We start from the raw sequence: 7,422 nt of genomic DNA on the forward strand, positions 1-7,422 counted from the left end.
GATGATATATGGAAAACTTAAACCAAAATAATTACCTCCTAACATTATGCTGTTGCTCTGTTTTTCTCCGCTCATTTGATCTATAACATTTATTTCTTTCATGGGAAGGAAGATGCAATCAAGAATAGAATAAACAGAAGATTTGAAGTGACTGGTTGGTAGATTATTTTTTAAACTTATAGCAAGCGTAGTGAGCTCTAAACAAATTGGACTGGTTTGGAAGAGATAGACTCACAAGAAAAAAAATGGTTTTTACTTTTAATTTCTAAAGTTCATGGCCAGAAATATTAGCCTAATCCTAGAGACCTGGATCATAGAACTTATCATAGTTAACTATCAAATAGAGAAGACTTTAGGATATGATCTGAAGGTAGTCATCCATCATATAGAACACCATGATACTTTCTAGACTGGGGTCAGTGAAGAGACTAGTGTCCTAGAGAGAGAAGAAAAAATTAAATATAGGCAAATATTCCTTATTTTACTCCTAGTTTTACAACTAGTGGTCACTAGTGTCCTAAAGAGAAAAGAGAAAATTGAATATAGGCAAATATTCCCTATTTCACTGCTAGTTTTACAACCTCTAGGGGAGGGAGTGAAAATCAGAGATGTGTAATTCCACCTTTATTATACACTAAATTCTCATACATTCTAGAATATTCTAGTCCATTTTAATATTGTAGATACAATAGTAATAACTATTGTTCTAGATTTTCTTTTCCTTTTCAGTGAGTGAATTAAGAACCTTGAAAACTGGAATCTTTTTTTCATGGAGCTTATCCAGGGGTAGCATAGGACATAGTCTTTTTTGTTTTTCCTAAGGTTCATTCAGACTTTACTTTTTCTTCTTTTGTCTTTATGCAGATAATCAAGTACTTGATCCTTAGCAGATAGGCTCATTTATTCACTTACTCAGTCAACAAATACATTAAATACCTTCCATATGGAAAGCAAATTATTTTAAGTTGTAAAATTAGTTTCAGCTACAATTTATTGTATTGTATTTTTTTAATGTTAATTGAACATATCAAGGCCTTTATGCCGGTTGGAGCATATGCTTCACACAGATCTCACTTAGTATTTTAGGATTATAATTAGAAATAAACAAAGCAGGCCTGGCGCAGTAGCTCACGCCTGTAATCCTCCTACTTTGGAAGGCTGAGGCAGTTGGATCACCTGAGGTCAGGAGTTTGAGACCAGCCTGGCCAACATGGCGAAACTCCATCTCTACTAAAAATACAAAAATTAGCCAGGCGTGGTGGCGCATGCCTCCCAGCTCCTTGGGAGGCTGAGGCAGGAGAATTGCTTGAACCTGGGAGGCAGAGGTTGCAGTGAGCCAAGATGACACGACTGCGCTCCAGCTTGGGTGACAGCGAGACTTAAAAACAAACAAACTACAACAACAAAACACAAAGCACATACACACAGAGACACACCTACCCACAAGCCTGTAAGAAATATTGATGATGGTGCTGAAGAAAATGTGTGAAGAAACAGTTCAGAAAGACTGTCGTGGCACATCTTTTCAAAATCATTGACTAAACAGACCAAGAGAAAAGAGAGAATGATTTCTTTGTGAGTGCTTCTAATATCTTTCCTGAGAATTCCAGTGGAACAGAGAATCCAGTGAAATTTGGTGCTTTGCATCATTACTAAACTCATATCTGCAAGCTAATCATGTGTGATAAGGCTAAAATGTAAAAGCATTTGAATCAATAGCTCTTTCAGATGTTTTTCTGATAAAATTGCTTCATTTACTTTCCTAACTGACTAATTTATATAAGTGAAAAGATTAAGAGAAAAACTTATATTAGGAGTAACAGGATCCAAAGAATGTATTGAACTTCATTGTTTTAGCTGGCATCCTTGCAAACCTTTTAATAATCTGATCTCAGAAACATCTATCCTAGAAAGGGGTATACTTTCTGGCTTCATTTACTTGAAAATAAATTAAGTTAGGGTCATAAGCAAAGGTTAGGTTACTTCTACCTGGAAATTAATCAGAAATTTGATTTTGCCCTTTGTATTGCTTTTCTGACCCCACACATCAACACACCTTCTGTCGTACAATCCTAAAGCTCCCTTTCTTGCATCATGGCAGTTTAAAGGAATTTGAAGTTGTGGATTTCCATATTTACATAATTATATACTGAATATATAATATAATAGGGTAGGGTAAAGTGTTTTTAAAAGATGTGACATCTTAAAGAATATCCACAGATATCATAAGTGAGTCTAATTTATTGGCAAATTTCAGGCTATGTTCTTAGTCATATTTCTGCTAGAAGAAACCTACTTTCCATTTTGCGTTTTCTCATTTGCATTGCTGCAAAGTTATTCATGCATATGAAAAGGATATTATTCATCTCTGTATTCCTTTCTCTCCTTATTCCAAACCCAATGGTTTTATGAGTTATACATAAAGAAACACACTACTATATCTATATGTTTATACATAGATATCTATGTGATTCAAATTTGGTATTACAGCTGGATAGCAACCCCAAGTGATAACATTATGTGCTACATGTGTCTTATTACATCACTAATGACATACCAAAATTGTCAAATATGTTGAAATCCAATAATTGTAACTGACAAGCTTTAGCATGATTTGCCTCCATTGGGAATGGAAAAGAAATAGAGGGATGTATTTCTGAATTCTTCCTCAAAGTGCATATGGCTGTATGATAAGCTCTTGTTTCTTACCTGCTAATATTTTTAGTGAGATGCTGTCGTCACAGTATTCATGGTAACTGGTTTCTGAAGTTTTTGTGTGCATAAAGCCATATCATCTCCTAAACTGAAATTCCAGTGATATTCCTGAAGCAACTATGAAGGTGAACTGGCAAGAAGAAAGATGACCAACCTGACAGGGCTTTTTCCTTTCTCTAATGTTTGATTCTTCTTATTTCAATATCCCAAGGAAATTATTTCACTTGAAAGTTTAGGCAGAGTCCACAGAAAAAAAAAAAATTCTCTTTTCTACCCTCCAGTTCTACTCTTACCCCTTAGAAAAGCAAATGGTATTGCTTCAATTCCTGAAAGTTTTTCCTTAAAATATCGTGGCATTTGCAAGGCAGAGGAAAATAGGGTTGACAGTGAATTTCATGGACACAAACCTCATTCATGACAATGATGAGGTATTCAAGATTTCTCACCCTTTGTGTCCTGCTTTATCTGTATTTAGGGATGGCATGAAGGAGGAGAAAGAGGAAGCTTATACTTTTCTCTTTAAAATTAATTCCCATTTAGCCGTTAAAGAGTGGAATCGTTTTTAAGCCCAGAAGACATTGTAATTGCATTTTCCTTTCCCATAATTGTAGCAGATATGAAAGTGAATAGACAATGGCAGTCACATACAGAATAACCTGGTTTCCTAGATGGACCCACTTGTCGGAGATCAAACAGCTACAGCACATTTAGGGTTACACTCCCTTTCCCTTCCTCCTTATTCTCAACTGCAGTGGAGCTTGTTCCAAAGTTGCCATGGTAACACTATATCTGGCTGCTAGCTCTGTCGTAAGTTATTGAACTGAGACTGGCTTTTGGTTTAGCAGATAATTAGGTTCTGTCTCACAGGTTCATTTTCCTGTGACTGGGACGTGAATATGACCTACAGCTGGCCTCAATTTCAGTGTCACAGACAAAACTTTAACCCTTCCAAGCTCCTCTGGCACACCCCTAAGCACCGCTTGTGTGGTAGAGGAAGTCCAGTGTATCTCACCCATACCTTGAGGAGGATTGCCAAGTCCTCATTTTATTTTTTATCTTTAGCGTAACACTAAAGAAAATATAGTTAACGTCGTACACGTAGAGCATTTTCAAAATAAAAAGTATAACAACAATGTGATATATAGTTATGTATTTTATATATACTACATGAAACTTTTTGTAGTCATATTATTTCCTTGAGTCTTTAATAATTTTTAAGTCACACTGAAATTCTTTTGTGATAATTAGGAATCCACAGAATTTCAATTTCAAAACCTCTATTCTCAGAAATACTAGGTGAGTACTTTTATTCTCAGCTTTGAGAACTCTCTGCCAGTTCATTGACACCCCTCTCTCTACTCATATATACCCTGAATTATAGCTGACATTAAAAGGTTCCATTGGAGTCACAGGCAGACCCATATGACAGGGAACACCACTACCACTCTACTAAGTGCCAAAATGTTCACTCAGGGCTTAAATCTTGCTGGCTTGGAAAACCAGCTACTTTTGCATGTTGTATTTGGAAGGTTTCAATCAGTTAAATAGCTGCTCTTTGTTTAAGACAAAGAAAGAAACATAACTTTGGGAACAGATATTGAATTCACAATATCCATGGCAACACAGAGAGCTGTGGAATTACTAACAGAAGATGTACCTTTGTATGTCAAACAATGGGAAAGACCTTCAAGGAAATCTGCTTAAAATTTTTAGTGTATATCACCTAGAAGCTTAACATGAAAAGGTAAGAAAGGAATAGGGAGAGTTGAGTTTACCAGAATTAAAACATGAGTTAAAGGAATTCCATACCCTAATTGGCTGAAGGATCATCTAACCATGTTAATAGTGATAGGTAAAATTTGTGAAACGGAAGATTAGAAGATTTGACAATTGCATATTGGACATACAATGTGTGTGTGTGTGCACGCGCGCATGTGCACAGGCGTATGTCCCTCATAGACTGTACTCTATTTTAATCCGTGCCTTTCATTCTCAAACTCTAGATGACAGGAGCACCTCAAAGGCAGCAGCCTCAAGGAGCAGCCATGGCCCCAGAGTTTTCCCACAGATGCAGAAAACTTAATGGAGGAGGCTGAGGTCAGAATGGGAAGAGTTTTTAAAAAGTAAAAAGGGGAGCTAATATGTGAGGAACTGATTGCTGTGCATTATTTTCCACTGAACAGACCTTCTTTTAACTTCTAATCTCAAGCACATAGCAGCTGTTGTTTTCATATTAAAGATCAGTAAGTGTTTGTTGAATGAATGTATAAATTCTTTCCCAATCTCTGTTCCATGTAATAAAAACTAAGTTAGCATTCAATTATAAAGAGGACTTAGAAAGACTGCAGGCATTTTTGATAAAACAAAAATCCTTTTAACTGTCTTCTCATGGTTCCCGGTAACACCTAAGCCCAAAAAACTGAGGTCATTTCTTGCCTGTACTGTTGCAATAGCCTCATAATAACTAGTCTTCCCCTTTATAAACCACAGTCGTCTCCACTACACAAAGAAGAGAGGGTGCTAATCTAAAGTGTAAATTATTTTAAATCAGCACCCTCCTTGTAATTTCCCAGTGGTTTTTCCTGTCATAAGAATAACATGCAAAATTCCTTGCTTGCAAAGCCAGGTATGACCTTGCCCCTGTCTACCTTACTGGCATCGTCTCTCATGACTCTCCCCCTTTTTCACTCTCCATCTTGCCTTTTCCCAACCATGCCTGCTAGTGAGCCTCAGCCCTTGTCTTCTCTCTGCCAGGGATGCACGACTGGCTTCTTTACTTTATTCTGATCTCTCTGCTCAAATGTCATCTTTTTAGAGATACCTTTCCTAAACATCTTTAAAAGTACCCCATTAACTGTGGAACACCTTTCCTGCTTTAAGTTTTCTTCATAGTACTTATCACTTCCTGATATTATGTTAGACAACAAGCAAATAAGTATATGCATATATGCTGTTCCCACTAAAATATAAGCTCCATCTGAACAGGAGCCTTGATTATTCCTGAGTATACCCCTAGTGCCCAGAACCTAGTAGGGCTTTAATAAATATTAGATTCATTTGTTGAATGAAAAAATGAATGAATAATTGAATAAAGATATCCAGGTAGAATGTCTGGGCAGCCCAACCTATGTGAAGCCAGTACAAGAATGTTTCTGTGACATAATGAATGCAATTATTCCTCTAAATGATGAACTTGAATGAGTACACGAGGATAAAATTAAGCATGTAGTTTAGATTTCTGCAAGTCTCTCCCTCAGATTGAGGAAAAACAAAGAAATTGAGCTTATTCTCACCTCATTCTTACATGAACTAAATCCAGAATAAAGCATCATTTATATACCAAGCACATCCCTACCTCAGCCACTCACGGAATACTTTATCTGTAAAGGGACAGATAGTAAATATTTTTGGCTTTGGGGACCGTACAGTCTGGGTCGCCACTACTCAGCACTTCTGTTGAGGTGTGGAATCAGCCCTAGACAACACATAAACAAATGGGTGTGGCTGTGTTCCAATAAAATGTTATTTATAAAACTAGGAAATCAGCAGATTTAGCCCACAGGCTGTAGTTTGCTGACCCTTGAATTAGAGTCTTCCCCAAATCCTCTTCCCAAGTTATTGAAAGAATGCCCACAGGACCATGGCTCCCTCACCTGGTTCTTTCAAGAAATGAGACAAATTCATGGATGGTTGGAGGGGGGAACGCCTACCTGTGACATGACTATTGAGCCTGATTTCTTTCCTTTTATCTCTTTAAAGTGAGTCAGGTCTTAACTTTAAACTATCTCTAAAGTAGCAATAACTGGGCCATGTCAAATACTCCCAATGACAAAATTTCTTCTTGGAGAATGGATGAGGGTTGCATACAGCGGTGTGTTGCTAAGTGTTTAGCGACTGGCTCTCTTACTGATTTCTGTAGCGTAAATTCTCCCATCCTGGCCATCTGGAACTACCAATATGATGTCACTTAATGTAGAGTTGGGAAAAGACAGTCTCTTGAATCAGTATGAGCTGGTTCCCGCCCACTGCTGAACACATATTTAAAAGCTACAATAGCTCTGCTCACTGCCATTGCAGAGTCTGGAGGAAAGAGTGGTGGGCTTGATAGGACCAATTGGCTGGATAATCTTTTGCAATGCCAATAAATAATGAAAAAGCATGTAAATATAATGCTGTATAGAAAGCTCTCAAGTTCAGTGTTTGGTTAAAATACATACTCAGTAAATGGTAGCTATTATCGTCTTAGTTTAAGTTATTGCAAGCACTAAAATTAAATGTTCAGCTACAGACTCAATCCAATTTTAATGTCACTGTGCTAATAAGGCCTCTTAACATTGAAGCAACAAAGATAAAGGAATTTTTTTTTGTAGCTATTCACGATTCTGCCCAGCTCAAGGTAAAGATAGCAACACAATACTCCAACCAGAATAAAAGAAGTCTCCACTTGACTGCAGCTCTTCACAACACTTCACAAGGGTCAAGTTGTGTTAGTTTCCTTCAGTGTTAAACAGAATGCGTCTTAAGAGAATAGTTCAATTATTGATTGAATAGTAGGGTCAAGTTGACTATAATCCCAACTAATACACTCTAAGACCAGAGATGGGCCAACAGAAGGGTAAAGTTTTCCACTCAAGTCTCGAGGCAAACACTCAGACAGAAGTAGTAATATGGATGCCTTTTATTATTTGGTCACATACAATACTGTTC

The 7,422-nt window shown here is 37.1% G+C and overlaps 1 protein-coding gene across 2 annotated transcripts in view; it reads left to right on the forward strand.

Annotated features, from left to right (window-relative positions):
- The window catches only part of LOC101178714, a 191,952-nt gene extending 184,943 nt beyond the window's left edge, over nt 1-7,009 (forward strand). For both annotated transcript variants that reach the window (XR_004028595.1, XR_180256.3), the window contains one exon: nt 4,719-7,009. The gene's annotated coding sequence lies outside the window, so the exon portion shown is untranslated. The remainder of the gene's footprint in view (nt 1-4,718) is intronic.
- The last annotated feature ends 413 nt before the right edge of the window (nt 7,010-7,422 follow it).

The sequence above is a fragment of the Nomascus leucogenys genome, chromosome 25, assembly GCF_006542625.1.
Source record: "Nomascus leucogenys isolate Asia chromosome 25, Asia_NLE_v1, whole genome shotgun sequence".
Classification (NCBI taxonomy): domain Eukaryota; kingdom Metazoa; phylum Chordata; class Mammalia; order Primates; family Hylobatidae; genus Nomascus; species Nomascus leucogenys.